Source organism: Aulostomus chinensis, chromosome 1 (assembly GCF_037954235.1).
Source record: "Aulostomus chinensis isolate RoL2024-O1b breed Wild chromosome 1, RoL_Achi_v1.0, whole genome shotgun sequence".
Taxonomy (NCBI): domain Eukaryota; kingdom Metazoa; phylum Chordata; class Actinopteri; order Syngnathiformes; family Aulostomidae; genus Aulostomus; species Aulostomus chinensis.
The window spans coordinates 27,699,116-27,708,148 of record NC_141320.1 but is presented as its reverse complement, the minus strand read 5'-3'; positions in this window follow the sequence as shown (position 1 = coordinate 27,708,148).

Here is a 9,033-nt window from a genome sequence, read left to right as displayed (position 1 = left end):
ACCTCAAAGTGATGCTGAAAGTCATGTCGTAAGTGTTGCTACAAACCTCAAAATAATGCGACAGTCATGTATTTAAGTTGCTACGAACCTCAAAATAATGCGACAGTGATGTCAGAAGAATTGGTAATGATCTCAAAATGATTTGAACAGTAATGGAGTGAACGTTTCGAATAACCTCAAAGTGATGCTGACAGTCATGTACTAAGAGTTGCTACGAACCTCAAAATAATGCGACAGTAATGTAGTAAAAGTTGCTACGAACCTCAAAATATTGCGACAGTGATGTCGGAAGAATTGCTAATGAACTTAAAATGATGCTAACAGTAATGTAGTGATAGTTGCTAATCAACTCAGTGATGCTTGCAGTAATGTAGTAAGTGTTTCGAATAACCTCAAAGTGATGCTGACAGTCATGTAGCAAGAGTTGCTACGAACCTCAAAATAATGCGACAGTGATGTCGGAAGACTTGCTAATGATCTCAAAATGATGCGACAGTGATGTAGTAAGAATCGCTAATGAACTCAAAATGATGCTAAATGTAATGGAGTGAAACTTTCGAATAACCTCAAAGTGATGCTGACAGTCATGTACTAAGAGTTGCTACGAACCTCAAAATAATGCGACAGTAATGTAGTAAAAGTTACTACGAACCTCAAAATATTGCGACAGTGATGTAGGAAGAATTCCTAATGAACTCAAAATGATGCTAACAGTAATGTAGTGATAGTTGCTAATCAACTCAGTGATGCTTACAGTAATGTAGTAAGTGTTTCGAATAACCTCAGTGATGCTGACAGTCATGTACTAAGAGCTGCTACGAACCTTAAAATAATGCGACAGTAATGTAGTAAAAGTTGCTACGAGCCTCAAAATAATGCGACAGTGAAGTCAGAAGAATTGGTAATGATCTCAAAATGATGCTAACAGTAATGGAGTGAAGATTTCGAATAACCTCAAAGTGATGCTGAAAGTCATGTACTAAGAGTTGCTACGAACCTCAAAATAATGCGACAGTAATGTAGTAAAAGTTGCTACGAACCTCAAAATATTGCGACAGTGATGTCGGAAGAATTGCTCATGATGTCAAAATGATGCGACAGTCATGTAGTAAGAATTGCTCATGAATTCAAAATGATGCTAACAGTAATGGAGTGAAAGTTTCGAATAACCTCAAAGTAATGCTGACGGTCATGTAGTAAGAGTTGCTACGAACCTCAAAATAATGCGACAGTGATGTCGGAAGAATTGCTAATGATCTCAAAATGATGCGACAGTGATGTAGTAAAAGTTGCTACGAACCTCAAAATAATGCCACAGTGATGTCAGAAGAATTGCAAATGATGTCAAAATGATGCGACAGTCATGTAGTAAGAATTGCTAATGAACTCAAAATGATGCTAACAGTAATGGAGTGAAAGTTTCGAATAACCTCAAAGTAATGCTGACGGTCATGTAGTAAGAGTTGCTACGAACCTCAAAATAATGCCACAGTGATGTCAGAAGAATTGCAAATGATGTCAAAATGATGCGACAGTCATGTAGTAAGAATTGCTAATGAACTCAAAATGATGCTAACAGTAATGGAGTGAAAGTTTCGAATAACCTCAAAGTAATGCTGACGGTCATGTAGTAAGAGTTGCTACGAACCTCAAAATAATGCGAAAGTGATGTCGGAAGAATTGCTAATGATCTCAAAATGATGCAACAGTGATGTAGTAAGAATTGCACATGAACTCAAAATGATGCTAACAGTAATGGAGTGAACATTTCGAATAACCTCAAAGTAATGCTGACAGTCATGTAGTAAGAGTTGCTTCGAACCTCAAAATAATGCGACAGTGATGTCAGAAGAATTGCTAAGGATCTCAAAATGATGCGACAGTGATTTAGTAAGAATTGCTGATGAACTCAAAATGATGCTAACAGTAATGGATTGAACGTTTCGAATAACCTCAAAGTGATGCTGACAGTCATGTAGTAAGAGTTGCTACGAACCTCAAAATAATGCGACAGTGATGTCGGAAGAATTGCTAATGATCTCAAAATGATGTGACAGTAATGGAGTGAAAGTTTCGAATAACCTCAAAGTGATGCTGAAGGTCATGTAGTAAGAGTTGCTATGAACCTCAAAATAATGCGACAGTAATGTAGAAAAAGTTGCTACGAACCTCAAAATATTGCGACAGTGATGTCAGATGAATTGCTAAAGATCTCAAAATGATGCGACAGTGATGTCGTAAGAATTGCTAATGAACTCAAAATGATGCTAAAAGTAATTGAGTGAAACTTTGAATAACCTCAAAGTGATGCTGACAGTCATGTACTAAGAGTTGCTACGAACCTCAAAATAATGCGACAGTAATATTGCGACAGTGATGTCGGAAGAATTGCTAATGAACTTAAAATGATGCTAACAGTAATGTAGTGATAGTTGCTAATCAACTCAGTGATGCTTGCAGTAATGTAGTAAGTGTTTCGAATAACCTCAAAGTGATGCTGACAGACATGTAGCAAGAGTTGCTACGAACCTCAAAATAATGCGACAGTGATGAAGTAAGAATCGGTAATGAACTCAAAATGATGCTAAATGTAATGGAGTGAAACTTTCGAATAACCTCAAAGTGATGCTGAAAGTCATGTCGTAAGTGTTGCTACAAACCTCAAAATAATGCGACAGTCATGTATTTAAGTTGCTACGAACCTCAAAATAATGCGACAGTGATGTCAGAAGAATTGGTAATGATCTCAAAATGATTTGAACAGTAATGGAGTGAACGTTTCGAATAACCTCAAAGTGATGCTGACAGTCATGTACTAAGAGTTGCTACGAACCTCAAAATAATGCGACAGTAATGTAGTAAAAGTTGCTACGAACCTCAAAATATTGCGACAGTGATGTCGGAAGAATTGCTAATGAACTTAAAATGATGCTAACAGTAATGTAGTGATAGTTGCTAATCAACTCAGTGATGCTTGCAGTAATGTAGTAAGTGTTTCGAATAACCTCAAAGTGATGCTGACAGTCATGTAGCAAGAGTTGCTCCGAACCTCAAAATAATGCGACAGTGATGTCGGAAGACTTGCTAATGATCTCAAAATGATGCGACAGTGATGTAGTAAGAATCGCTAATGAACTCAAAATGATGCTAAATGTAATGGAGTGAAACTTTCGAATAACCTCAAAGTGATGCTGACAGTCATGTACTAAGAGTTGCTACGAACCTCAAAATAATGCGACAGTAATGTAGTAAAAGTTACTACGAACCTCAAAATATTGCGACAGTGATGTAGGAAGAATTCCTAATGAACTCAAAATGATGCTAACAGTAATGTAGTGATAGTTGCTAATCAACTCAGTGATGCTTACAGTAATGTAGTAAGTGTTTCGAATAACCTCAGTGATGCTGACAGTCATGTACTAAGAGCTGCTACGAACCTTAAAATAATGCGACAGTAATGTAGTAAAAGTTGCTACGAGCCTCAAAATAATGCGACAGTGAAGTCAGAAGAATTGGTAATGATCTCAAAATGATGCTAACAGTAATGGAGTGAAGATTTCGAATAACCTCAAAGTGATGCTGAAAGTCATGTACTAAGAGTTGCTACAAACCTCAAAATAATGCGACAGTAATGTAGTAAAAGTTGCTACGAACCTCAAAATATTGCGACAGTGATGTCGGAAGAATTGCTAATGAACTTAAAATGATGCTAACAGTAATGTAGTGATAGTTGCTAATCAACTCAGTGATGCTTGCAGTAATGTAGTAAGTGTTTCGAATGACCTCAAAGTGATGCTGACAGTCATGTAGCAAGAGTTTCTACGAACCTCAAAATAATGCGACAGTGATGTAGTAAGAATCGCTAATGAACTCAAAATGATGCTAAATGTAATGGAGTGAAACTTTCGAATAACCTCAAAGTGATGCTGAAAGTCATGTCGTAAGTGTTGCTACACACCTCAAAATAATGCGACAGTCATGTATTTAAGTTGCTACGAACCTCAAAATATTGCGACAGTGATGTCGGAAGAATTGCTAATGAACTCAAGATGATGCTAACAGTAATGTAGCGATAGTTGCTAAGAAACTCAGTGATGCTTAAAGTAATGTAATAAGAGTTTCGAATAACCTCAAAGTGATGCTGACAGTCATGTAGCAAGAGTTGCTACGAACCTCAAAATAATGCCACAGTAATGTAGAAAGAGTTGCTACGAACCTCAAAATGATGTGACAGTGATGTCAGAAGAATTGCTAATGATCTCAAAATGATGCGACAGTGATGTCGGAAGAATTGCTAATGAACTCAAAATGATGCTAACAGTAATGTAGTGATAGTTGCTAATTAACTCAGTGATGCTTACAGTAATGTAGTAAGTGTTTCGAACAACCTCAAAGTCATGCTGACAGTCATTTAGTAAGAGTTGCTAATGAACTCAATTTAATGCCACAGTGATGTCGTGAGAATTGCTCAACAAGTCAAAATGATGCTAAAAGTAATGTAGTGATAGTTGCTAATAAACTCAAAGTGATGATGACAGGAATGTAGTAAGAGTTGCTACGAACCTTAAAATAATGCAACAATAATGTTGTAAGAGTTGCAACGAACCTCAAAATATTGCGACATTGATGTCGGAAGAATTGCTAATGAACTCAAAATGATGCTAACAGTAATGGAGTGAAACTTTCGAATAACCTCAAAGTGATGGTGACAGTCATGTAGTAAGAGTTGCTACGAACCTCAAAATAATGCGACAGTGATGTCAGAAGAATTGCTAAAGATCTCAAAATGATGCTACAGTGATGTCAGAAGAATTGGTAATGATCTCAAAATGATGCTAACAGTAATGGAGTGAACGTTTCGAATAACCTCAAAGTGATGCTGACAGTGATGTACTAAGAGTTGCTACGAACCTCAAAATAATGCGACAGTAATGTAGTAAAAGTTGCTACGAACCTCAAAATATTGCGAAAGTGATGTCGGAAGAATTGCTAATGAACTCAAAATGATGCTAACAGTAATGGAGTGAAACTTTCCAACAACCTCAAAGTGATACTGACAGTCATGTAGTAGGAGTTGCTACGAACCTCAAAATAATTCGACAGGTATGTCAGAAGAATTGTTAAGGTCTCAAAATGATGCAACAGTGATGTCAGAAGAATTGCTAATGAACTTAAAATGATGCTAACAGTAATGTAGTGATAGTTGCTAATCAACTCAGTGATGCTTGCAGTAATGTAGTAAGTGTTTCGAATGACCTCAAGGTGATGCTGACAGTCATGTAGCAAGAGTTTCTACGAACCTCAAAATAATGCGACAGTGATGTAGTAAGAATCGCTAATGAACTCAAAATGATGCTAAATGTAATGGAGTGAAACTTTCGAATAACCTCAAAGTGATGCTGAAAGTCATGTCGTAAGTGTTGCTACACACCTCAAAATAATGCGACAGTCATGTATTTAAGTTGCTACGAACCTCAAAATATTGCGACAGTGATGTCGGAAGAATTGCTAATGAACTCAAGATGATGCTAACAGTAATGTAGCGATAGTTGCTAAGAAACTCAGTGATGCTTAAAGTAATGTAATAAGAGTTTCGAATAACCTCAAAGTGATGCTGACAGTCATGTAGCAAGAGTTGCTACGAACCTCAAAATAATGCCACAGTAATGTAGAAAGAGTTGCTACGAACCTCAAAATGATGTGACAGTGATGTCAGAAGAATTGCTAATGATCTCAAAATGATGCGACAGTGATGTCGGAAGAATTGCTAATGAACTCAAAATGATGCAAACAGTAATGTAGTGATAGTTGCTAATTAACTCAGTGATGCTTACAGTAATGTAGTAAGTGTTTCGAACAACCTAAAAGTGATGCTGACAGTCATTTAGTAAGAGTTGCTAATGAACTCAATTTAATGCCACAGTGATGTCGTGAGAATTGCTCAACAACTCAAAATGATGCTAAAAGAAATGTATTGATAGTTGCTAATAAACTCAAAGTGATGATGACAGGAATGTAGTAAGAGTTGCTACGAACCTTAAAATAATGCAACAATAATGTAGTAAGAGTTGCAACGAACCTCAAAATATTGCGACATTGATGTCGGAAGAATTGCTAATGAACTCAAAATGATGCTAACAGTAATGGAGTGAAACTTTCGAATAACCTCAAAGTGATGGTGACAGTCATGGAGTAAGAGTTGCTACGAACCTCAAAATAATGCGACAGTGATGTCAGAAGAATTGCAAAAGATCTCAAAATGATGCGACAGTGATGTCAGAAGAATTGGTAATGATCTCAAAATGATGCTAACAGTAATGGAGTGAACGTTTCGAATAACCTCAAAGTGATGCTGACAGTGATGTACTAAGAGTTCCTACGAACCTCAAAATAATGCGACAGTAATGCAGTAAAAGTTGCTACGAACCTCAAAATATTGCGAAAGTGATGTCGGAAGAATTGCTAATGAACTCAAAATGATGCTAACAGTAATGGAGTGAAACTTTCCAACAACCTCAAAGTGATGCTTACAGTCATTTAGTAAGAGTTGCTAATGAACTCAATTCAATGCTACAGTGATGTCGTGAGAATTGCTAATTAACTCAAAATGATGCTAACAGTAATGTAGTGATAGTTGCTAATAAACTCAAAGTGATGCTGACAGTCATGTCGTAGGAGTTGCTACGAACCTCAAAATAATGCGACAGTGATGTCAGAAGAATTGCTAAAGATCTCAAAATGATGCGACAGTGATGTCAGAAGAATTGGTAATGATCTCAAAATGATGCTAACAGTAATGGAGTGAACGTTTCGAATAACCTCAAAGTGATGCTCACAGTCAAGTAGTTAGAGTTGCTACGAACCTCAAAATAATGCGACAGTGATGTCAGAAGAATTGCTAATGATCTCAAAATGATGCGACAGTGATGTAGTAAGAATTGCTGATGAACAAAAAATGATGCTAACAGTAATGGAGTGAAAGTTTCGAATAACCTCAAAGTGATGCTGACAGTCATGTAGTAAGTGTTGCTACGAACCTCAAAATATTGCGACAGTGATGTCGGAAGAATTGCTAATGAACTCAAAATGATGCTAACAGTAATGTAGTGATAGTTGCTAATTAACTCAAAGTGATGATGACAGGAATGTAGTAAGAGTTGCTACGAACCTTAAAATAATGCAACAATAATGTTGTAAGAGTTGCAACGAACCTCAAAATAATGCGACAGTGATGTCGGAAGAATTGCTAATGATCTCAAAATGATGCTGACAGTCATGTAATAAGAGTTGCTACTAACCTCAAAATGATGCTAACAGTAATGTAGTGATAGTTGCTAATGAAGTCAAAGTGATGCTGACAGTAATGTAGTAAGTGTTTCGAACAACCTCAAAGTGATTATGACAGTCTTGTAGTAAGAGTTGCTACGAACCTGAAAATAATGCAACAGTAATGTGGTAAAAGTTGCTACGAACCTCAAAATAATGCGACAGTGATGTCAGAAGAATTGCTAATGATGTCAAAATGATGAGACAGTCATGTAGTAAGAATTGCTAATGAACTCAAAATGATGCTAACAGTAATGGAGTGAAAGTTTCGAATAACCTCAGAGTAATGCTGACGGTCATGTAGTAAGAGTTGCTACTAACCTCAAAATAATGCGACAGTGATGTAGTAAAAGTTGCTCCAAACCTCAAAATAATGTGACAGTGATGTCAGAAGAATTGCTAATGATCTCAAAATGATGCGACAGTGATGTAGTAAGAATTGCTAATGAACTCAAAATGATGCTAACAGTAATGGAGTGAAACTTTCGAATAACCTCAAAATAATGCGACAGTAATGTAGTAAAAGTTGCTACGAACCTCAAAATATTGCGAAAGTGATGTCGGAAGAATTGCTAATGAACTCAAAATGATGCTAATAGTAATGGAGTGAAACTTTCGAACAACCTCAAAGTGATGCTTACAGTCATTTAGTAAGAGTTGCTAATGAACTCAATTCAATGCTACAGTGATGTCGTGAGAATTGCTAATTAACTCAAAATGATGCTAACAGTAATGTAGTGATAGTTGCTAATAAACTCAAAGTGATGCTGACAGTCATGTCGTAGGAGTTGCTACGAACCTCAAAATAATGCGACAGTGATGTCAGAAGAATTGCTAAAGATCTCAAAATGATGCGACAGTGATGTCAGAAGAATTGGTAATGATCTCAAAATGATGCTAACAGTAATGGAGTGAACGTTTCGAATAACCTCAAAGTGATGCTCACAGTCAAGTAGTTAGAGTTGCTACGAACCTCAAAATAATGCGACAGTGATGTCAGAAGAATTGCTAATGATCTCAAAATGATGCGACAGTGATGTAGTAAGAATTGCTGATGAACAAAAAATGATGCTAACAGTAATGGAGTGAAAGTTTCGAATAACCTCAAAGTGATGCTGACAGTCATGTAGTAAGTGTTGCTACGAACCTCAAAATATTGCGACAGTGATGTCGGAAGAATTGCTAATGAACTCAAAATGATGCTAACAGTAATGTAGTGATAGTTGCTAATTAACTCAAAGTGATGCTGACAGTCATGTAGAAAGAGTTGCTACTAACCTCAATTTAATGCTACAGTGATGTCTATGAATTGCTAATAAACTCAAAATGATGCTAACAGTAATGTAGTGATAGTTGCTAATAAACTCAAAGTGATACTGACAGTAATGTAGTAAGAGTTGCTACGAACCTTTAAATAATGCAACAGTAATGTAGTAAAAGTTGCTACGAACCTAAAAATAATGCGTAAGGGATTTCGGAAGACTTGCTAATGATATCAAAATGATGCGACAGTGATGTAGTAAGAATTGCTAATGAACTCAAAATGATGCTAACAGTAATGGAGTGAACGTTTCGAATAACCTCAAAGTGATGCTGACAGTCATGTACAAACAGTTGCTACGAACCTCAAAATAATGCGACAGTAATGTAGTAAAAGTTGCTACGAACCTCAAAATGATGCGACAGTGATGTCGGAAGAATTGCCAA